This window comes from Apis mellifera, linkage group LG4, assembly GCF_003254395.2.
Source record: "Apis mellifera strain DH4 linkage group LG4, Amel_HAv3.1, whole genome shotgun sequence".
Taxonomy (NCBI): Eukaryota; Metazoa; Arthropoda; class Insecta; order Hymenoptera; family Apidae; genus Apis; species Apis mellifera.
This window is the reverse complement of record NC_037641.1, coordinates 3,628,548-3,653,967: the sequence shown is the minus strand read 5'-3', so window position 1 is coordinate 3,653,967 and position 25,420 is coordinate 3,628,548. Positions and strand designations below refer to the sequence as shown.

At 36.1% G+C, this 25,420-nt stretch overlaps 1 protein-coding gene and 1 long non-coding RNA gene across 4 annotated transcripts in view; one reads left to right on the top strand and one right to left on the bottom strand.

Annotated features, from left to right (window-relative positions):
* The window catches only part of LOC409774 (proteoglycan Cow), a 168,861-nt gene that overhangs the window by 13,604 nt on the left and 129,837 nt on the right, over positions 1-25,420 (top strand). The window lies entirely within an intron of this gene.
* Positions 15,527-25,420, bottom strand: part of LOC102655821 — a 62,286-nt gene continuing 52,392 nt past the window's right edge. The window contains exons 4-5 of one of the 3 annotated variants that reach the window (XR_003304576.1): positions 19,535-19,750; positions 15,527-17,784 (exon numbers count right to left, since the gene is read on the bottom strand). This is a non-coding gene — a long non-coding RNA (uncharacterized LOC102655821). The remainder of the gene's footprint in view (positions 17,785-19,534; positions 19,751-25,420) is intronic. The other 2 variants (XR_001702760.2, XR_001702762.2) reach the window with 2 other exon arrangements.

Sequence of the window (25,420 nt, the reverse complement as noted above, 5' to 3'; positions counted from 1 at the left end):
CAGTTGAAAAAAAAAAGATAAGACTTGGATAAATCTCAAAGATTTGATCCTGATCCTGAAATAAAATAAAAAGAATAAGAATAATTGCGGATAGATCGTGCATTCTTTAACTCTTACTCACGAAAAACCCACACAACTATGCCTACAATGCAATAACACAATATCTAAACTGTATAGAAAAATCAAGCGCCCATCCAACGGCTCGTTAAATTCCCACCCACTCGAGATTCCCCGGAGATTATCGTCTCCCTCCCCTCCCCTCCTCAGCTACCTTCGCGGAATCCTTAAACCATCCCCGAGGTAGGTAAATTCTTGAAACTTCGAGTGGAGGAGGGAGGGTGGCGGCATTGTAAGTCGAGGGGGGAGGGGGAGGATCTCGAAGGTGTCAGGTGCACGTGGTTGCTTTTATTCGGCCCTTCAGCGGACCGACAACCCTTAAATTGCTCGTGGCGGTTCCAACCCTGTTGTTCCTCGCGAGAGAGGGATGATTTTCCCCAATTTTATCCATCCGAAAAAAAGATTTGTCACGAAGGGAAAGACTCTTGATTGTGAACGAGGAACAAGGCACAAGAACGCACAAGGGATGCATCCAATCCCATCAGGGATTTTGCTTATTGCTTCGTGGAAATGGAGTTGACCCTGAAATAGTATTCCTTCTAATCCCTTGGGTTGGTTGGTTGGCTGGTTGGTTGGTTTGGGGTAAGAACAGATTTTTAGAAGACCTTTCTTTTTTTTAATCTCAAATCGAAGCGATCAAAGAGATTCGAAGAGAGAAATTTTCAAGATGGACGTTTCGATGCTCCTTTTAATTTCCAATAAAGAAACTTTGGATCTTTGGGGAGACAGATTTTTTTAAGGCAAGTTTTAGTTTTTTTTTTAGTTTCTTCTTGAAAGAATATTTATTGATGAAAGTTGTTTAAAATATTAATAACTTGTTCTCGAAGGAAGCTTTTAGAAACTTTTTCGTACGAATTCTTTGAGCACGTAGAGTTAAATGAGACAGACAGACTTTTTCCAAGTATCTCTTTAGATACTCGAAGGGATAAATTTTAGAGATTTAGATGCTGTCTACTATTTTGGAATATTTCAAATAAATTAAGTTAAATGGCGATTATTATATAAATGGAGGAAATGGATATCTTCATTCTTAATTATCTACATTTTTCTCTGCCTTCCACGTTCCTTTATCTCTTTGACTTGCCGACATTTATCTAGAAGACGCTCAAACACAGCTTTCTCAGACGATCAGGTATTCTTCATAATTTTAAGCATTTAATTTTAAGTTTTTCTCATCCTCAACACTCACCTTTTAAATTTTTATTCCTTCGAAATTACTTTCTTCTTTTAAAATATATAATTTCTTAAAATTATAATAAATCTTGCAAGAAATCCTTAAGAAGAACTATAATATAACATTATAGTATTTCATAATTTTTTGTCTGATTTGAAATGGAATAAGAAAGATCGTCCAATTAAATCATTCAATCAAAGATATACATTACAACAAAATTCCATCATGAACGTCCAATTTTTTAAGATTCACCCGCGTTTTATCCTCGTTTTTAAATAATATCTCGAGTTATCGATTCTCTCGCCTGCCAAGGGGTTGAAAACCCGATTCCAGCCAGCTTGACAACAACAAGATAGCCAAGAGTTTGATTGTGAATTTTAAACGTTTGGTGATATCGTCTTGCGGGATCAGCTTTCCAATATCGTGAAAGTGCAAGAACGGTCTTACGTTCCATTCATTGTAATCTCGAATGCCGCGAAATCAGGTGCTCGATAGGATCTTGGCCGCCTTTATTTCGCAATAAGGCCGAGTATTTTGTTCGCCAAGGGGAAACCAATAAAACCCTGGCGAAGAGAATAGCCTGGATCAAGGAAAAATGAAAAGTACCTATCGACCAATTGTTAAACGTTAAATCGGTTTAATAGTTTCTTCTAGATTTATGGAAGAGAGTAAACTAATATTCTCTCCCTTCTCTTATCTTGATTCCCGATATGTTTTAGAATAAATCGAAAGAGGAGGGTATAATTTCCTTCCCCGTTTCGAGATTTCGAATAAATCCAAGGTTTGGAAATAGGAAGTGAAATTAGGTTAATTTCTGATCAGATTAGAGAAGTAAATTAGGGTTGGCTGGTATTCTATATTTCAGTGAACAAATATTTACTTGCTAGTCTATACTTTACGAGATCTATATTCGTCTCTCTTTTATATTATATTTTTATGGGGAAATATTTCCATATTCGTCAAGAGATCGTAATAATAAAAGGGTATTTCAATAAAAATAAATTTTTTTCCAAGTATTTATTATTACGATTATATTATTCTAGAGAACTAATTATTTATTGTTAATACTTATTTTATATATCATATTTTTAATGTAAAATCCAACGATTTTACGTTACAAAAATTTGGCGTCCGTTATCTTTTCAAAGATTTTATTTTTTTCTCTTCCTTCTCTCTTTTTCCTTCTTCTTCCTTTTCTTTTCCTTCCTTCTTATCACGAAGATTAAATAAAGGATCAAAGGAGACTTGATTGAATTTTTCGTATCAAAGATACATTATAGGGGGAGATATATACGTCTCCGTGTTTGCTTAAGGAGGCGTTTCCTGGAGGAAAGGGGATGAAAGGAACTCATGAAAAACATGGAATACATACGCAGCTCGAGCACTCTGGAAACGGGGATCGTTTCCAAGAAATCTTTCTACTGGAGAACAGTTTTTTCCCCCCCTCCCCCCTCCCCTTTGTTCAATCCACCGATAGAGAGAACTTTCCTTGGAATCTTGTTGCTACGCCTCGTCGCGACGATATCGGGGAAAACAGCGTGCAAAATGGGACGATTTATAGCCGTATGTGTATCCTCGAAGGGGGATGATTCACGGGAGGGCGATCCCGTTAATTGTGTTTGCGATTAGGAGGATTGAAACTTCGAAACTTCGCTTTAATTTCGATAAGGGAAATGCAGCATGCTTCACGCGATTAAGGTTTCATGTCTCATTTAAGAGTATTACTTTGTTCTTTCTTCCTTTCTTTTTTCTTTTCTCGTAGCTTAAAATTATCATCTTTTATATTTTCAATTATATTTTAAATTCACCTGTTGTCGATAGTTTTCATTCGAAGATCATGAAAAGAAATTATTATTTTAATTTCGTAATTATTGATTCTCAATTGGAAATTGTTTCTTTAAATAGTATACGTATATTTTTTATATATCTATTTTTAAAATTTTGGAGGAATATAGATAGATTGATACATTTTTAATTAAGTAAGAAAAAGTAAAAGAGTTTTTGAATAGAGTTTTCTAACTCAAATATATAAATAAATGTAGTAGATTTAGGGAAAAAAAAGAAATTTGAAAAATATAACGTTACATGACTAGACTTCGTAAAGTTCTTTGCAGTTGTTGAAGAGTAAAGGAAAGTTTTAACGAAACTTCAAGTTTGAAATTTGTTAAGACGAAAAGTTCATGGAGTTGTTGTAATGTTTGTAGATGTTGAGTTTAGATAAATTCTTGCATCTTGCATTTTGTAATTATCATAGGAAAAAAAACTGAATATAATAATCATCTAATCTAACTTAATCCTTGGATTTCTTTAGCTTGGATTATTTTTCGATTATATGATATTTTAAGAAAAATAAATACAATGTATCTTTTTCCATATAAAGTGTAGAAAAATCACATAGAGATTATTATTTCGAGAATCTCATCACGCAAAAATTAATATTTAAAATATTAGGAATAGCTTTTTTAATAATTTTTGTTATAACCTAATGATTCTCACCCCTCTAATAAATAATACATGCAGAGGACGGAATTTCTAACTCTGTACAATCGTATACAATTGATTAAGCAAAATAGCGGAAATTCCGTTCTCGTAGTTCGGCAACACGTGCATAGACGTCCATAAATATTACGCACAATAAGACGTAAGACGGGGAAATTGCATCTGGTGAATACGCAAATTTAAAATGATATAAATCTTCCCTAAAACGTTCCACGCTCTCTTAACACGAACTTTATATAAAATGTAATAATTCAGTATGTAAGAAGAGGGGAGGAAAAAGGTACCACCAAGGTAAATCACATTGATAAAAAGGAATTTCAACGAGACATTTGTGCAAGAACTCAAGAACATTGTTTGTAATATCGAGCTATGAGAAAATAACGAGTCGTAGTTTTTACTTTTTCTTTTTTTTAAAAAAACGCGCCCCTCTCCCCCCTCTTTCGAGGGGGTTGTCGCGTGACAAAACGGCGTAAGACAAAAGGGATATAGAAAAAGAAGGGCCGTCTTGTTTAACAGAGAGTATGATAAAAATTGTTACGTGGGCGATGATTGGCCTCAAACTAATCCAGAACGGTGATAAGTGCGTCTTGCTTCTTGCGAGGTTATGTTTTCAAGATGGCGTGACTGCTTTAACGACCACGCAGGTGGACACGCATTTGCAAATGTTTTCAACGCCCACGTAGGCATCAAAGAATCTCCTTGAACATTGTTGATTCACGTCCTTCAACTTTGTACGTAAGAAACGAGTTAGATAATCACTTCTATCTTTGATTCTGAAAAATATGATTGATCTAACGCGTATTTTATAATATAGAAGAATAGTTTCTTTTTTTTTTTTTTTTTTGTTTGATAGATATATTGTGTAATAAAAGAAAGGATTATTTATAAAAGATATGCTAATGATTTTTCTACAGATATCTGTCTGATTTAATAAATTTAAAAAAAAAAATTCTCTCCAGATTATTGCAGAAAATATTATATATAAGTGTGATTCCTTTGAAATTAAAATTGGATTGATTTTAAAAGTAAAAATTAGCAGAGTTGGTGTATAAAAATGTCAGTATTGAAGCTTATTTATTAAGTTACGCCTAATGCGATTTAAATTTGCATTAGGTGAAGAGAGATGGAGACAGAATGATTTCACTTTAAGGTGTTCCCTGAATATATTAACAGAAGAATTTTTCATTCCTCTCGAGATCGTGAGGTTTATAAAATCGAAATATTTATAATTTTTTCCCTCTTAAATATATATATATATATATATATATATATATATATATATATATATACATATTAAAATTAACAAAATATCCTTGATTACCTAATAATTATAAGATTCAAAGAATAAAAAAAGTTTGATATTTTGAAGAAACTAGAAATTCGAGAAAGTCTGACTCTGAAATCATTATGAATTAGAAACAGTTGAATTAGTTGATTAATAAGTTGAGACTTATTGGTGGTGTGATAAATTAATAGAAAGGGGAAACGGATAAAAGATGATTTGAGAAAGTTTGCAAGAAAAAAAGATTTGATTAATAGCCTAATTAGCTTGCAGCCTGGCGGATTCCTCTGGCTGAAGAATCGATAATCAGAGAAAGTATCGGCTAACTACGAGCGTTCGCTTTAAGAATGTTAGTCTTCTAGAGAATGTTTAAGAAAAAAATGTTTTGAATCGAAAATACTTGTGTTCGTTCCAATGAACAATTTAATATTTCTCCAATCATTTTCTTTTTTATGATTTTATTTCTTTTATCACGTTAAAATTACTTTTAACGTACAATCATTCTTTACGATACATAAGCAGCGTGCATAATTAATTAAATTAACGATCAGAATGAAAATTTACTTATATCTATCGTGTTATTGCCAATTTATTTTCATAAATATCACTCTTACTTAATAAATCCTTTGTTAATAAAATTCAAAATTTAAAATATCGATCTACTTAACATCCTATTGAAAATCGCTACACTTCATAAAAACAAAAAAAAATTCATACATCAAAGTATCATCAGCGTGTAAAAATTTATAATAAGATTGCTAGACGATCTGAATCTTGTTATTGATTAAAATCCGGATCACAAAAGAATCTTTCCAAAACTTCAAATCCGACTTTTCTGATCAAGTTGACTTTCATTGGTTATTCCAAACTTTCTTTCGTCCCAAGTTTCCTTTCGCCAATAATGAAAACTTTGGCCAATAATCTTTGTGCGTAATTGGGCAAATTCACGAAACAGAGAATCGATAAGCGGGGGGAGGGGAGGAGGAGGAGCGTACGTACATGTGGACATGTATCGTATAGGTGTATGCTGGTAGATTGAATTATCAGGAATTTGGGTCACGTTCACCGACCGGTATCGGAAATTCGTCGGGATCGATCGCGCGATTGATTAATTTTGGAAAACCGGGGAAGACCAAAGGTTGGTCGTGAAAGTCACGTCGAATTTTTTTCGCGGAAAATAGGGAACAGGAGATGATACGTGAAATTTTAAATCGTCCATCCCTCTATAAATTGACCCCGAAAGTTCAAGCGAGCACAGGTTTTCCGCGAAGGCGAATTTTTCCCGTTGATTTTTTGATATTCGTGTCACGAATACGGAATCGGTGCCTTATCAACAATCGAACATTTTCTTTCGCGAACATTTTGATCTCGAATCGATCGTTAATTGTAAATTGAATGAAATTTTAGTATAATTGAATTTTGTTGTGATAAAAACGATTCAAATTATTAATAATTATTATACATATTTTTGAATCAATATAATTAAAATTATTGGAAGAATCTATCATCAGGTTTTTCAATTGGAAAAGTGATTTTCAGCCACTAATGAAAACGATACAATTATTCTTCTCATCGTAGACGAACAAAGGAGAGAACGAGAGTTGAAATACTTTTGCTTTGGTTTCGTGTTTTGTTTTTTATTTATACGAAATAAATCATCGATTTATGAAATTTAGCGAGGTATACAACTGTGCTCCGACAATTGGTGTATTAATTTATATGCATGCCCATTCGAACTGGGAAGGAAACATTCGAAATGTACGCGTGTTAATTGAAAGCAAACGCTTTCTGCTATTGTTTCCGCAAGCCAAAGCTTTATGGGGTGTATTCATCTCGACGGTGAAAATTGCATCAGTCATATTCGGTGGATAATACAGGTTTCGGTCGAATATCAACCGAGGAATTATTCCAGATGTTGTAAGGAAGATGGATCGAGTGATTAGGTGCGAATGACAAGGTTTTATATCGAATGATCGAGAGATACGATTCGAACTGAGGAACTTCGTCATCATCTGGATGGAATGGAGCCATCTATGAGGGAAATTAAGGGTTGCCTTAGCTTAATCGAAGGGTTAATCAAAAGGTGCTTTTGAGAAACGAGACAACTTCCATCATTTTCTCTAAATCAAATTTACCATCCTTGTGTTGCTCTCTTTTGCAGCGAAACATCCTTGTTTGGATTAGTTATTTTTTTGTTTGAATTCGAGTTGTTTGAGTTGTTGGCAATCGTTGATTTAAGATTAAAAGAATCTTTCATAACGCGATGGATGAAAGTAAAATTCTATTTCATAAAATTATTTTTAGGGCAATATAATATATGTAGAATGAGAAATTATTCTGATTAATTGGAAAAAGTTAATTGATAATAAAAAAGTTAAAAAAGTTCATTTTGGAATGATATATTTTTTAATATCGATTAATTTCTTATAAAAAACTATTAGGCCATTTATTGCAAACAATTATATTAATCTAGAAACTATTTCAACTTCAATTCTGAGAAACAAGAAAAACACAATCACATTGTCTTTCATAACTTAAAATTTTACAAAATTATAGTTAAAATATTTCCTATTTATAAACCATAAGTTTGCTCTTAACTATTATATATTTTTTAAAGAAGCAATCAGCTGCAACGATCCACACATCGAAAAATACATAATTACGTTCAAAAAATGAATTTAATCATTAACTTTAACTATTAAACTAAATATAGTTAAACTATTAAACTTTAAGTATTAAACTAAATAACTATAACATTAACTAAAATCTTTTTAAGGAATTCCTCGAATAACGACAATAATTGCATTCATAGATTAAAATATCACCCTATATATATACATATTTCAATATATAATTCCAAAATTACACAAAGAAATCGATCGAGCTTAAGCTTATTTAAAAAAAAAAAGGAAACATCGCTTACCACGTCTGTCACGGAAGTAGCGAGCGAAAGTTCTTTGGAAGCCGGTGATGCATCCTGCATCATCGCGGCGAAAAGATCCCTGGGGGCGTTTTCATCGAGCATCAGGCCACCCCTCGGCCACGTTCCCTCTCCCCTCCTCCACGGGGGCCACGCTTTTCCACCCTCTCGTTTCCTCTTTTCCGCCGCCATTGGCCACGCCACGAGAAAGAAACGGCACGGATAATGCTCGCGCGAGGGGTGAACCGAATGGGGAGGGGGGTGTGTGATGGCTCTGGTGTTGGATAGTAAAATATTAGCCAGACCGGCGGGCGCCACCAGCGACTTTTTCATCGGACGACGACGACGACGACGGCGACGACGACGGGAATGTTCGGTTCTCGCCCTCTTTTTCCAGCCACTGACCCCTCCATCCGCACGTTCACCCCTTTTCCGCTTTTCATCCCCCTCGATTCGAGCTCCCTCTCTCTCTATCGGAGGCAGACTACCAGTGGCTTTCTTACTCTCTTCCTCCTCCTCCTCCTCGTCGGTTGTTAGGCGCTTTATATTCGTGGGACTCGTGCTCTCATCTTTGTTTTCTCCCCCGCTTCCTCCTTTCCTGTATTACGTTCTTCCGCGATCGAATGTCCCGTTGCAGGGGGAGAAAATACAAATGCGGAGGGTTACTCGGATTATAGGGCGATCTTTAGGTCGATGACCCAAAGTCCGATTTCGAATAAATTTCAGTTTTCCTCGATTTCGCATGTTTTATCAGGTTTGTAAAATTTTACAGATTTTTGCGATGTTTTGTATTAATTTAATTACGGAAGAAGAGGAATTTATTAAAATATATATGTATATTCGTTTCGTTCGTGGTTAAAAGTTGGTTCCTGTGATTTCTTCTTCTTCGACAAATGAGGCATAGATAAAAATTTTGAAATTTTTATTCCCCACACTTTTATTACCCACGCCAAGTCTATTACTTGTTTCATCCCCGCCACTAAACGAAGTTATAAGAGGTGCTTGCGGCCGTGGCAGAAGTTGCAAAATAGTATGTAAATTTTAAACTTATCGCCGTATAAATTTTAATATTTTTCAAAAGCCTTTGAGGCGGCCCGGGGAGAAATTGCATTCGCCACTGCAGCCAAGTGAAAATTTCATTCAACGCGTTTCAGTTTTCGGTGTATCCCGATGAATTTTACCTCCATCTCAGCCTCGTCAAATGTTCTATTCACGCGGATCGTAATTTATCACGCGACAAATTCTGTTTCTATTCCTTTTTTCTCCCCCCCTGTAGCAATACTTATTTGTCCCCCTAATATGAATATGAAAAAAAAATAGTACGATTTCAAGTTTTCCAAAATTCATAAAGAAATAAAATAAAATCATGTGACGATATCTTTTCGGTAGAAGTAATTTTGTTTCGATGAATTCTTTCATCATCGTTTCTTTAACAAAAATAATCAATTTGAATATTAGTTTTATCACGATGAGAAATTTTTAATATATCTTTAATCTAATTATTATTTTTTCAAATCAACAATAAATCTATGTAAAAATATAGATATCATTTTTAAAAGAAATTTGGACATATTTGATACTAATTTTTTAATTTAATCCCATTACTACATTTCCATCCAAATGTTCTTTCTCCGTAGAAGAAGGAAGAGAGAGAAAACAGCGGGAAAAAGTCTTTTCCGGGGGAAAGAAGTTCCGCTTCATTATTCCAACGTTCCACAAAGCGCCTCATTCGATCTCTTTCGCATTGAATCTCGAGGGCCAAAACTAAGATGAAACAGTCGCGACAGTTGCGCATTTAAAGCGCATCCTCCATTGTTACTCCCATCTGCTTCCATCTACTTTGGGACGGTTTTCACGTAGGGGGTTGTTTACGTAGACAACCGATTTGAATTGTGCAATCTCCGCGCCCCATTTTCTCCGGATACAGAGGATCGTTCTTTCGATCTTTATCCCCTGTGTACACACTGTAGCACAACCACCGCCAAAGATAGATGCTTCTTACGTTTCAAAAACTCGTTACCCGAGATGACTTTCCTCTCCAAATTCCTCTCTCTCCAAATCTTAATTATCCCTTTCCGGATCTTTTTTTCGTCAGGGATTGCGGGAATATTAATATCGGTGGAAACCAGCCACGTGCTTCGAATTCCTTTCGAATCTTTGTGCCCAATTTAAGAAATAAAAACGGGAAAATACGACTCGTACGTGACACGTTGCTCTCGCCCAATTAGATCTCTTCCTCTAATTAAAAATAAAATAAATAATATATTCAAAATTTATATCGAAGAATCTAAAAATACATAGTGATATCACTAATTGCACTTTGGCAAATTATCTTGATTGCTGATTTATACGTTTTCCTCGAAAAGGAACAATTATAAAGAAACCATCACTTCTTCTAAAAATAAATTAAACTATTTCATTATATATATCTCTCTCTGGTAACTTTGGATCACAAAACGAATCCAAGGCAAGCGTCTCCTCCATAAATCTTCCCCCCTCCGGGAGGAAATTAGTCTTCGCAAAGAGCGAGCAAACAACGAGCGATTTTTACCTTTCGTCGAATAGGCGTCCAGGTAAAGAATATCCGCGGCACGGCAAAAAAGTCCCAGTCCCAGTTCCTTCTTCCCTCCGGACTGGTCGTTTCGTGGCAAACGAGGCTTGTTTAATTTCTCCATGCGCGGAAGAGAGACGGAGAGAAAGAGAGAGAAAGAATAACACGCTGAGCGCAATTTCCACGCGCGCGTGCCATTATTGCGAAACTCGTAATAATACGCGCGAACGTTTACGTGGAACCGCGGCCCTTTTACGGCCCTCTGATGCGACCAGCCTGGCCGTCCCGCGGAATTCCCCTCCCCTCCCCTCCCCCACGACCTTGTAATGGCCGTGACAATTCCGAATTGCGAATTCCCCTAATGCTAATGCACCAATCCCGCGGCGTTTCGTCCAATAGAGTTGGTGTTGTTTGCGGCCAAGAAAGGGTTTAGAGGGGATGGAGCTGAGAATAGAGACACGTTGTGAAAAGAGATGTGTCGCGTTGTATAATGAAGTTCGAAGGATTATTATTATTTTATAAAACGCTTCTACGTGTTACGTAATATGCGTGTTTTACTTGTTGTATTAATATCTCGATTCTATTCGATACGATTAATTTATACACGCTGGAAGAGGAACGTTCTTATGTTACAGGAGTCTTTATTTTTGCGTTTCTTTTCATCATCTTGCGCCTATATCGAATCACTCCTTTCACTTTTTATCACGGGAATTCCATTCGATTCTTGGAAGTATTCAACGTGGAATATAATTATTCGAGATACGAAAAATTTAATGTTCACAATTTTCGAGAATTCTCTCCTCTCGTCGGAAATAAAGAAGATCGATAAATTGATATCGAGCTATGTTAAAATTAAAAATGAAGAAGGATGCGATCGATAACAGTTGAGTACATCAGCGAGTAGATGACTCGTCTTGACGGGTTAAATGTCATTTGGCGGGGAGGAAAAGAAGTGGTTGGAAAGGCGAGACTCGGTCGCCATTATGCCGCTCTGGAGAGACCGTAAAAGTGATCCCGTTAAGGGGATTATTATTCGCAGGGGAGGGAGGGGCGAAAAGGATATTCGATCAAAGCCGATCAAGGGTCGGGACGTGTGTTCTTGTCGTGGTTGGGACCGATCTTTCTTCGCGGGAAAAAATTAACAAATGCTCGTGCGACTGTTGCAGGATCAGGATGAATGTATATTAAAAATATTTTGAAAATTGAATTTGTTACAGAGTTACATTTGTTATAGTTAGAATTTTTAATAGTTGTTTAACTTTTCATTTTTTAGAAGAATCAAAGAATTAGCTCTTCGTGATATTTTATTTAATTTCAATTTCTTTTTTTCTATTATTCCTCGCATCTTCTTTAAATTTAATAAGATTATCTCGACAGTTATTTTCATATTTTTCTTAACTCAATTTCAATTCTTTTTTTATACTGGAACGTGGATTTTTTTTTTATCGACAATAATACAAGATTTTTACAAGAATTTTTGCAAAATCCGCGAACTCGAAGTGCAACGTAGACTCGTTGCACACAGGAGTTTCCAAGTATGGAGGTAGGCGATATTTCATACCAGTGTTCCGTATATAATTAATGGCAGGTTTTTCCGCTTCCTCGGCCAATTCGTGGTCCACGGAACCCCATTAACTTGGTCTCTTTCGCGTCATGCCAACGTAAATGATCGTATTGTGCCGTGCCGTGTTCATTTACCTTTTAAATCTCGATTATTATTACTCGATCCTGGGGGAGAGAGAGAGAGAGAGCGAGAAAATTATAAAGAACTCGGTTGTTCGTCGCCGCCATTTATGGCCAATAAAAGTCCCTCGAGCTCGAGGATCACGGCAATCCGTGAATTTATCTCGGATTAATTGCCTTCTTTTTTTTTTTACTATTACGATTTTTTTTTACAGATGTGTATATATCCATGAATAGAAGGAGTGAATAGACGTCTTAATTAATTAAAATTTAATTAAGCGCGATTCAACTGCGTTTAATCATTTAGATTAGATCGTCTTTATTTTGAGAATATTGCTTAATTATTGTTTCTTTTTCTACAGAAAAGTATTTGTACTATTTTTTATTCTTAAAATTTTTGAGAAAAATAATAGTGTTAATTTAAACTCAAAAATAATTCTAGTAATTTTTATTAATCGTTTCAAAGATCATTATCATGCTCGTCATCATTATTTATTATGGAAAATTTAAAAGAGAGAGAAAAAAGGTATACGATATTTGAAGAATAAGGCAAATATCTCTCAAGGAATTCCACTTGGTGTTTTTCACGCAAATATTCTCTCACGTACGACGTAAAGTAAAATAAATAAAATAAGGAATTATCGGAATCTTCGACAGTTTCTGGGACACCGACCTTAATTTCCTCTCTCCTCGAAGAATCCCAACAAGAAGCAAACACGAAGCTGACATTTTCGAAACGAAAATTGTTCCACCGATATAGAGACACAGCTATACGCGCTCTATTCATCCACCCACCCGCCTTTCCGTGTAACCGTACACGCTCCCAGTCACGAGCTAATGAGTTAAATTGAAGTTAGCTTTGTGTTACACGTGAGTCACACTCTTAGAGCAGCTTTGTCCCATTAGATTAATGAATAAAATAACCCGCGTCCTTCGGTGATGCTCTCGCCTCCTATATACACCTTCGCCTCCGTGTACAAGATAGCGTCGTTTGCATAATTTATGCCTGTCATAACAGCGAAACGTGTAATATACATTTATAGGATACACCGTCATAACTTATCGCGCCAAGATTTTCGATCATTGCAATATGATGTAACCGATCCTTGATTCGAAATTCATTCGAATTCTTCTTTATTCGTATTTTCAAAAATAGAATAAAATGAAAGAATTTAGCAAGATTCTTCGATTCGTGCGAATATTGGAAACTGCAAAACAAATCAAGTTAAGATTATAAGAAATATTTTTCACTTATTCTTTTTATAACTTTCTTGCTTCGAGAGAATTGTTTTATTCTACTTTTTATTTATCGATTCTACTTCTTCGTTCGTTTTCCTTTCGTTCGAAATTCCTGTCAATTCTTTTTTTAACTCTCTCGACAATTCTTGGGCGGAGAGACATATCACTTGGCTTAGATTGGCCTAGAAACAACTTCGGCAAACTTGATACCTCTCGTCGAGTGGTTCTTTCTGTTCTTTGTCACGATGGAAAATGGATGATGGATCGCTTTCCCGATTACGCATATGCATAAAGTATTACGTTATGGATATTTCGTTGAATATAGAATTCAATGGAATTGAATTCAACATATCTCTCTTTTTGTTCTAAACCCTCTTTTGTTTTATTAAATTATATTTTTGCAACGCCGCGCGAGCATGAATTCTTGATACTTTTTTAAATATCGATATTATTTTTTTATTGTCTTAATTTTTTAAGTATGGAAATTAAATTTACGAATATTTACACTGAGGAGAAATTGAGGAATTTCTTAAGATTTCCTCGATCGATGCGTACGAATTCAATTCCTGTAAAAAGGGTGCCAACTCGATATTATATAAATATTTGAAAACTTACTTTACACTTGAACATTTTCTAACTTTCTAACCTAAACTTTAATGTTACTTTGAAAAATTGCTCAACTGAATTTTATTCTTTTATTTATTTTTTCGTACGTACGTAGTCATTCGTCTGGAAAAGTTTCTGTCGTCAAAAAAAATTGCGTGTAAAGCATAATGAATAATTATATGTAAATAAATACGCACGGAGCAATTTTGGAAAGATAAAATGAATCTGTAAAATTTTTCTCGTTTTTTTTTTTTAAATATAACATTACGATGGTAGAGAAATTTAAATGATAAAATGTTCAGGTTTCCGCACAAAAATATTAGCTCAGAAAACGGAAAAAAAAAAAATAAATAAATCACGAAAAACTTGATTTCATGCAAAGAGATCTCCCATTTCGAAAAATAAAAAAAAATTGTTATTGCATTATGCTTTACGTTACATACAGACATTTTCAATTAAAATCATGATTTTCGAATCATCGAGTGAATTTGCTTGTCTACTGTAAATTCTCTCTTAACACGAGCATTCGATCTATATATATATATACATCAAGTTGTAAATGTATGGATCGTTAATTAAACACTGATTGATAATTGCAAATAAAATTTAATATCGGACAGATATTTCGATTTTTATCGCCACGTAATCCCTGCAAATTTTTCTTCGCTGCCCGTTTCATTCTTTCCCTGAAAAAGAGAGAAAAATATATTACAAAAGAGAGAAAAAAAATTTGCTACACGACCCTCATGATTTTTTATTTGGAGGCGAGTTTTCCTTGTTTGTTTTTGTTCCTCTGTCGTGAAAATCGCGTTTATTAGAGCGCTTTTCATTCTACGCATGTAATTTTTACGGTTCGTTGATGGGAACGAGCCCGCCCGTAATTCGAAACCGTGTTTTCAACCCCTCCCCTCCCTCCGGGGTTGAAGCTTTTACATCGATACTCGTCGCATCGACAAATCCAGCGTAAAGTTATCGATACACCGCAGCCCTGCCAGTTTCCATTAATCAGTTCCCGGTTACGCGCCTCCAAATTCTCGAAATTACTCGTAATTGGCGCTATTATGGCGCGCCGTGCCGTCGAACCATATTCGAATGAACTCGAATACGGGGAATTTTCTATTCCGTTTCACGCGTTTTCCTATTTGGATACTCTGGAAATTAGAGAGAGATCTCGCATGCAAAGGATCTTTCCCTCAAGCATATGCAATCCCTTGAATCGAAAGAGTATAAAAGAAAAAAATCTGGCGAATCAATCAGGGGTTTTTATTTTCCCTTGAAAAATATCGGTCGGATATCTTTACCCTCTATATTGTTTCGATCGAAGAGTATATAAATTTCCGTGGGAAAACTTTTATTTCGAAAAATTTTTCGTTGTATTCGATGTAAAAAATTTTTTTCTTCTTTTTTTTTTTTTTAGTACTATTTTGATACGATAAAATATTCTCTGTTTGATTCTCGAAACGCGAAAACGTGAACCATTTATCGGATAAAATATATTTTAACATCGAATTCTAAACGAAAGAAAAGTTTATATATAAATTCCCATTTTATTAATCGTTTAGATACAAATGGAATTCGTAACCATTTTTCCTTCATATATATATATATATATATAATGATAAGATTTCTTCCTCTGCTTTCTCGAGAAGAGAATCTTGCCACACGCTCGAATCTGAAATTATAAAAATTACAATGTAACAACTGTTCACATCATTTCAATTATTCTCTCTCTCTCTCTCTCTCTCTCTCTCGTCAATTTTAATCATATGTGTATAGATCCACGCGTCATAGATCCTCTTCGACGTTCCATTGCACCGTAAATAATCCGCGATTCAGCGTCGGCTATCGAGCCAGGAGAAAGTTGGGTAAATGGAGGGGGGGGAGGATGGTGGAAGAGGGGTCGATACGTCGAAGCTCGGTCGGTAAGAAAGTGGAGAGGCACGGCAAGTGGTCGATTACACGTTATTGCCCCGTGTGCCACGCTTCCGGGTGGCCGCATCTGCATAAACACGATGTCGTTCGCGGATAGAAATTCCAACTCGGTTATTTTGCCAGGGAGTGGCGTGCGCGTATCGATTTTCCGCGCGCGCCTCGCCAACACCGTAAAACGGAAAACACCACTGGATATAGCGGGGGAATTAAAGCTTATATCTTGGCAGGGGCGCATTCTGGTTTCCTGTGCGGTTCCGTCGAATTTCCACGTGTGTCGCACGTGTATCCGCACGCTTTTTGCTTTTTTTTTTTTTTTTGGTTTTATTTTTTTTGCGGATGGATGCAAAGAAGAGATTTTCAAAGTTTTTTTCTTTTTTTTTTATTGAAATTGAAAGTATCGTACTTGTACGATAAATGGAAACGATCCAATTTTAAAGAAATGTATAATTAATGTATTAATTTTCGTTCGTTACTTAAAATTATTGTATAACGCATTTAATCTTAAGCTTTTAATAATCCGTTTTATTCGTGAATCACCGACTAAAGATTAAAATTGGAAATTCCCTTTAACGGTTTCTCTTATTTTTCAAGTGAATTTCAGGCTCGACCTGTGTTTTTGAAGCGCATTTAAATTGGCCAGACGTAACCAAACAGATTGCACCATGCGAAACGTAGGACGAGTTGTTTGCAACGAGTTTTAACGGAATTAGATTTTTCGATGCGACTCCAAAATTGATATTACGAATTAATAGAACAGTTGATTAAAACTATACTTCGTAGTTTCCTGCCAATTACTCGAATTACTCTCTGCCGATTTTTCAAAAGTGACTCGAATTGTTTCTTGATTTTGATATCATTCTTCTTTGATATCATTTCATTTTTTCCAATTAAATGCTTAAACACGATAATTCGACGATACAAATTTCGTATCCACACACGATTTTAATAACTTTATTTTTTATTCTTCCACTCAATGCAACATTGTTCAACATTGTTCCTTGGTTAAACATTCTTTCCTTTCGCATCATAAATACACAAATCCCTATTTTCACAATGCTTTAAAAAAAAAAACTTTTAATACAAACAAAAATTACGTCACACGCATTATAAATCATTATCATCCAAGATATTCGATCCAATCCCAGTTGTCCCTCGAAGCGCCCAGGCACGTATTTGTTCTCCAATGGCAATCCGTATCGTCCTGGCCCCGACTTTTGAAGCGAAAACGTTTGCCAATCGCGCTCGGTACACACCGTGCACCAGGATGAGTTGGAAACTGTTGCCCTTAACGAGGCGACGACGTCGACTTCTCCCCCAGCTGAAATTGAAACTTCGACCTGTTCGAGTGCGCGGCGTTACAAGTTGGTCCGTGTACATCCCCATCCGGGACTCTAATTAAGAACTTTATATGGATTTCAATTTCCTCGCCCCGGAAACTGACGGCGTTTCGATGCTTTCTTTCATCCCGGAATTCTTCCAACACCGTTTAACATCCCTCCTCGCCAAATTGAATCGGTTCATCGATCAATTATTCAATTAACACATTTCTTTCCTTTTTATTTTGTAACGCAGATTCTACTTGTAATTCAATCAATCTTACTCATTACGCATCTTCTTTTCTCCATCCTTCTGCGATCTTCAATTTTTAATTCCAAAAATTTAGAGACAGTTTCTCGTTTCATAACGAAAATACTTCGAGCAGGAGACCATCTCTACACTTCCGTTCATCATATCGACGAAGTGTCACTCCCTCCTTGGGAGAATAATCCAAACAGCCTGACCTGAAGACAAACACGGTTTAGACGATGATTAATAATCGCCAACAAGAACGTCCTTTATTTTCTTACCTCTACGATTAATAATCTGACCACCGTCAATGTGCGGAATCCGCTCTCGCTTTTCCCCGCCCACTCGTCGCCGATTGTTAAAGCTCGATCGATCGGTGGAATGGAATTGACGAGGGGGAGGTGAAAGCAGAAGGAGAGGGAGAGGGAGGGAGGCTCAAACCAGGTGGATGCGAAGAATTAATGAGCCCTAGAGGACAATTATGCGCCCGTGGCCTGCCCGGCCGGGTAATTGGGTAAAAATTGGGTAAACCCTTCGAGTGCACGCGTCGCCGAGTGGAAATGTACGCGGAAACTTTTGCAGCTCTCGGTTTTTCACTCGGCCACTGTTAAAGGAAACTCGCCTCCCCTCGGTTGACGATGTTATAATGGGAGGGGGACGGTGAAAAATCTCTAACCCCCTCCTCCTTCTTCTCCCTGAAGAGAAGGTTGGAGGGGAGAGAGAGGTGGACGACGAGAGGTGATAAAATGTGGCGGATTTTTGCTCGGAGAGTCGTTGCGAATTTCGCTCGGTGACCTTAATTGGCCGGAAGGGATTTTATAAGGCTTTCGAAACGAACGCTCTCTGATCGAAACTCTTTGAGGAAAGAAATTGACTGGCGTGATTCTTTGATTTCTCTTTCTGGCGTGAAGATTCGAGTATTTCGAGGAGAAGTTTGGACTTTGGGAGGGAGAGTGGAGAAGAGGAGTGATTTTGAAAAGAAGATTTGCCGGGTAAAGTGGCGTCGAGAATTTTTGACGGCCAGAATGTATAACATTGCTCGAAATATAATAATATAATAATCAATATTTATTGTGATTTATATATTGATCCTACGATCTATATCACAAGGATATGGATTTTATTTTTAGTTTTCATTGATAGAAAATCTCTTTAATTTTTCACGTAAATAAGACTGTGCTATACTTCATAATAAATATTAAATTTTATCAGTGATCAAATTAATCTCAAATTCAAAGTACATAAACGTTCTTCAATAATCGAGGCACACGTATATACATCTGAAGAGAAAATAACAAAATATCCAATTTCTTCGAACAGAATCCACAAATTCGCGAGATTTAAACATTCGTTACAGTCATACAGGAACAACGCATTCGTTTCTCTCGTGGGGAAAAAAAAAAAAGAAAGAGAAAAGAAAAAAAGAAAAAGCAATGTGGGCAAATATGCAGGGCATGTTTCGACGATTTAATGCCAGAGAACTCGTCGTGGACAAGGGAGAGAAAGAATCGCGCGGGAACAACTTTTCACTGAAATTTCATTTCGCGCTCGTGGAAGAACATCCGCTCTCGATATCCACGCGGCTATCCACGAATTATCGCCAACTTTTTCGCGTTGGATGTTTCGCACAATAAACCCCGGCAGTACGTATTCTCGGTGACGTTAACCAGATACGAGGCCGGACAATGAACAACGAACGAGAAGAATATATATATATATTTTTTTCTCGAGGCCGTGCATTTCTTTTCACGGATTTTTCGTGGATCTTTCACGATGCTCGATGAAAAATTTATGCAATCGATCGGATAAGGGGTGGGTTTTATTATTTGCACGGCAGAAGAAAGGTGTAATTTTTCACAAACACGATTAAAGTATTCTCTTCTTGAATGTTCGAATTTATTCTGATTAATTTTTTTTATTTTTATAATGTAATTATTTATATAAATCATATTTTATTATACTTACTTAGTGTATTACTTTTGTTATAATTCTTCATATTGTTGCATTTGATACTCGTTCTTTCGTAATATATTTTTACAATCTTTATAATAGTTACAACAATTTGTAATCATTTATACAAATTGATTTATTAATTTCACGTGGCTGTCCCGTAACAATAGTATTTAACACTTTCAGGATCGAAATTTTTGGAAATAAAAATATATTCGTTCACGATATATCCTGAAAAAAAAATATATTTATTTAAACTTATTTTAAAATTACAAATTAATTATAAAAATGTATACGTGATACATGCATGCACGAAATAAAATCCAAGGATTGATTATTGTACATTTAAAACATTAGGGGATGAAAAATTATTCCTCATTTAAAGATCAACTGTGCATTCCGTTTTTTTTCCCTCCCCTTTTATAAAAAACATTGTAGATAATGAATATGAATTTCTCTTAACATTACCATTATTTACTTTTTTTCATAATTATCCCAATAATTTTACATTTGCATTTCGTTTTTTTTTTTTCCTTTCGCACGAGGGATTTATTTCGCGATATAACAAATGTAAATTTTATTTATAACACCACCATTATTATTTTCATTAATTTCTCGTAAACAATATTTCGTTTCTCTCGTTATTCATCATGAGAAGGAGAGAGAATTCTGTCACGTTAAAATTCTCAACTCGCCACAAAGAATATCATAAAAATCGAGAATATTTAGGAAATAACTGTATTTAGGAAACATCGTTTACACGTGAATGAATTCTCGAAACGAGAACATTTTGACAGAAATTTTGTGAACGTTACGCGAATTACAACATTGACAAAAGCTATTTATACGAGAAACATTGTTGTTTTAATTGAAAATTCAGTTTCGTATCGGCAGCCAACCCGGTAGCGAATATCAGTTATCGATTTTGACTTCGACCAATAATTTCCAAGTTTTGCGGACGATCAGACCGTTTTGTCGTTTCCGTTCACCGAGCAGGCCGGATGAGGAATCACATCCGCAAGGATATGAACATTTTATAGGTATTGTTTCTGGTAAAAAGTTTTCCATCGAACGACAATATTTATTAATAGAAATATTTTTATTTTTTATAAAATGTAAAAGACGAGCTCGTTCCTACGAATAATATAAAATACACGATATTAAATATTAAAATATTAAAAATTGATACAATAAAAGAGAGCATAGAAGAAAAAGAAATTGAAGAAAATATTCGATTCGACAAAATACGTGTGATGAATTCACCGAGAAATAAATTTCTAAAATTTTCACGAGCCATATAACAATTGCCTTACCATTGATATATTATTTTCTCTTCGAGCTAGAATTATTTCTAACCTAAAACCGATTTAAACCATTTTTCAATTCCCATTTTATATTCCCTATCGTAGCGTTTCCACGTCTCAAAAAATACAACGAATTTTTTTAATGAATATCGTTTGTTCAAAAAGTTTTCTGCCAATGGCGGCAAGCGTAAAGCGTTTTTACAATCTAAAAAAAAACACCTCGGCGTTGTTTCAAACGCGCGCTTGAAAAAAGATACACACCCGGAAGGAGCTTATTTCGCGGGCGGAACGGCCGAATTAGTCTTTTTTTTTTTTTTTTTTTACCGGCTTCCTATTTTTTACGTCGGTTAAAACTCGTCCGGCATACGTTGGATCGGAACTTCTTGTTCAGAAACGCGAGAAATAATGGGCGACCGTAATCGCTAGAATAATTGCAGTGACATAAATTAAAAAACGCAATCTGTGCGGCCGGTGTAATATCCTTTTGGGAAATAAAAAAATAAAAAGATAGATAAACATTCCTTCCTTGCTTCTTCGAATTAATCGCTGGATTTTACTTGAGCTTTTATAAAAAAAAGAGAGGAAAGACAGACGAGAAAGGTAATTGTAATTTACTCCCCCGGGTTATGTATATTTAACATTTTAATGCTTTCAAAAATTTTAAAACGAGGATGATAATATCAAGATGAATGAAATTTATCCTTTCAGTCTCTTTAAAAAAACGAAAATTTTATTTAAAGAAGTGCCATTTTTCACGATCTAAAAATTATTATACTTTTCGAGGATCGAAATAACAAACGAAACTTATTTAATTAAAACGGGAGTGTAATAGTTGAGAAGGGAAGAGAATTTTCTTTTTTTTACGCGTTTCTGCCTCTTGGAAGCAGAAACGGTATTATTTATTTTTTAAGGGAGTGTTTTTTATCGGGGGTGCGCTGGAATACGAATACGTTTGTTACCGGCATTTTGGGTTACAGAAACGCGCGTGAAATTGCAATGTATAGTATAGGGTAAGAAAAAAGGAAGGGAACGGAGAAAATGGCATTGGAGTTACGTAGAACAACGTCCGCGCGTAAAATCCTCCGAAAACCGAAACGCAGCATGCGCCGCATCTAAAGCGATATGCGAACAACTTACAGCCTGTTTCCAACTAACAATCTACAGTCGCACCTTGTAATTTCAATTGTTTCCACCGCTATGGAATTTCGTGACTCGCATTTCGAATTACGCTTCTTTATTTCTCTACGTACGATAAAAATAAAAATAAAAATAAAAATGAAATGTATATGTTTTTTAAAATTTTTCGAATTTTAAATTAAAACTTTTTGCTAAAAAAAATAAAAATGAACGAAGAGAAGAAAAAAATAGTACAGGCTATTAAATTAAACGTTATTGGAAAACGTTTTGATTAATTTAATTTAAATATTAAGTAACACAGCTTCTCTTCTTGTTGCTCTTTTCGAAAAGCATTATTGGGATTTTTAATATGCGGGTAAAATTCTTTTTTTTTCCAGAAAAAAAATTTGATTCTTGTTTCCTTTTCCTCTCAATAATTTGATTTACGATTAATCTCTTATTTTTCGTTTCTTCCACAATTGGATGCAATTATCCTTCTTCTCTTTCCTTTTCCCAAATACTAATGTAAACTATTTGTATTATTCTGAAGCTTCAAGCTTCCTTTTCAAAGTGTCCTCCAGTCGTTTAAATAAATCCAATTCTGATTGCTATTCTAATTGCACCCATTCACCAGCTCATCCCATTTCTTCGTTTCGTGTCCATCACGATCAAGGCATTTGAGATGTTCATTTCTCCACTGCCACTTATCCACCTTGCAAAGAAGATCTTCTTCTGTCAGAAATGGAAGAAAGGGTACGCATTACAGGTGTGATGCACTTTTGGTCGCATCTTCATTGTTGCACACGAGATTCACTAGCAGAAAAAGGAGCAGATATAGTTGACAGATACATTCTATTTTTCCATATTTACAAGACTTTGATTCCACCTCGTTGAATTCGTAGAAATTTTCCGATCTTCTGGTTCTATATCGAATCAATGATTCAAGAATTCTCAGAGAGGAGATTTCGAAACTATTTCAATTGATTGCTCGTGAATCAATTTTTTCCTGACGCAACTTCTCGATTCGATCCATTTTAATTATTTTTTTAAACACAAAATGGATTCTATTATTCGTGGACGATGACAGACGAGACGCTCGCTCTGCCACAGAAGGTAACAGAATCCGTAACTTTCTAATCTTTAGAGCTTAGAGCATGGACTTAATCGCTCTTTTGCTTCGCGACAAGCGTTTGGCGCAGCTGTGCCGATAGATGTTCAAGTCGTGCGAACACTTGGCGCGATATCGTAGCCTCGAACTCTTTGCGTTATCTCCATTGCGAATTAATAAGATCATTAATTAACTTCTTGCGTTGGTATATAAGAATTTGTTGAATTAACTCCATGTTCGAACGATCCATTTCGATATCGACATTTTTAGGAGATATGGTGAAGAATCGTGCAACTATCATTTTTGCTTGGATAACGCGTATAAAGTTTCTTTTAAAAATAAGTAGGAATATCATCCGTTAAGAAAAATAATAATAAAGACTGGTTCTAATTTTCTCAAGTCTCAAATCACAGAAAAATACAGAACTTGAGCAAGAGTGAAAATTGTATAGCTTGTGAAAGATTAATTCTCAATCTAATAAGATCAAAGAGGGTTAAATTTTAAATTCAAACTCGAAAATCCTGCATATATATTAAAACATTCCGATCAGCTTTTATGTTGTCGTCCATTATTAATTATTTAAAAATTCCCATCATCCAGATATTTTCATCGATGAATTTTACATAATTAAAAAATTCTCACAATTTTTATCCTCGACATCTTCGGTATATATCTTTATTTCCAAAAAAAAAACTATCTCAAAATCTATCCACAACTAACCATAAATAAAACATCCTCGCCATTGGAAAAAGAATCGATCAAAATTCCCACGTATGGCAAAATTCCATGCAACGCGTTCCAAAGAAGCCACCCCTCTCGTCCATCAATCGCTCGGTCCCCATTCTCTCCCATTCGTTAAGTTACGCAGTTAAAGCGAGATTTACGATGGCCCGTGCGAATCAGAGCCGAGAGAGAGAGAGAGAGAGAGAGAGAGGAGAGCAACTAACTTGGTTCGATCCGTTTTGCAAATCCACTTTGCCCGCGACGAAGAATTCGAAGCCTGGGCCCAGGCGCAACGTTATCGTTCCACTAACGCGCAACAGGGGAATTTCGCTTCGGTCTCCCTCCATTGTTGTTACGTTGTTAGTTACCTGCAGGTGCAGCTGCACAACCTCTACCCTCCTCTACCCTCCCTCCCCTCTTGGTTGCGGTTTAGTTTACAATTGGCGGATCTGTAAACACATTAGAGCCACCGACTCCGCGTCTTAACACAACGAATTCCTGGCTATCCCTGTTTGCAGTCGTGTGTTCGAATTCGCGATTCACGGCACGTCCGCCACGCGTGCACGTCCGAAATGGCGCAATACGGATCATCCCCCCCCCCTCCTCTCCCCGCATTGGACGGGGCGGAATTATCTCGAGAGCGGCTACACCCCTCTCCATTCTCTTTTCCTCTTCCCTTTCGTCGACTTGGCTCGATGACTATCCGAATTATCGTTGAATGTCGTCGCCATCGAATGTTGGATGGGGTTGTTGTTGGTGTGAATGAAAGAGAAGGAGTGGAGCTTTGTAGAATTTGATGTAAGATCAGATGTGGACGTAGATGGGTTATTATTTATTTGGAAAAAGGAAGGAAGAAATATAATTATAATTCCTTATGAAGAAGAAAGGAAAGGAAATTTTTCTAGAAGTAAAAAAACAATAAAAAATTATGGAATAGAAAATTGCGAGGGAGGTAAACGATCGAGAGAGCCCGTTCAAATGAAATTTATCCGCGAAACTTTTCCCACGTTTTGGGAACTCATTGCCTTCTTCCAAACGTTAATTAGTTGGCGAGACTGTCTATTATTAGAAGGATTCTGTGTACGATAATTAGCACGTCGGGATAATATTCCACGGTTAACTTTTCTTTCCAAGTTTCCAAAGGGAGTGTAAGTTGGAGGGAGGGAGGAGGATTCTGGATTCACAATGACTTTCTTTAATTCTCTGTTTCAGGTGAGTATCTTCTCCGAGTTCCCTCCTCCAAAGGTGGCCATTCCAAGCCGGCTATTATCCGCATACCGTGAGTTATTTGAATCGCGTTCTCGTAACGAGTTTATCTTTCGTCGCGTTCCTTTATAATGGCTTTTGCCCCTCCCCATCCCTCCCCCAGTTCCATATTTACCTTGGAAAAGTTGGACATTCTGGACTCTGGAAGAGGGAGAAGAAGGAGGAGGAGGAGGAAAAAAAGATGTCTGGTCTCGCCGTCCTTCTCTCCCCTTCTCCCGAGAGAAGAGGGAAACTCACGGTGTGAATTTGAACGAAAATAAGGGACGGAGTGTATAAATAGCGCGGTGGCAGTGGAAGGGAAGCGTCGATGTTATCACTCGGCGAGGGATGGGCCGAGGTGTGCATCCTGTCGGCAACTTATTAAAAGTTTTATCGAGGAGGGGG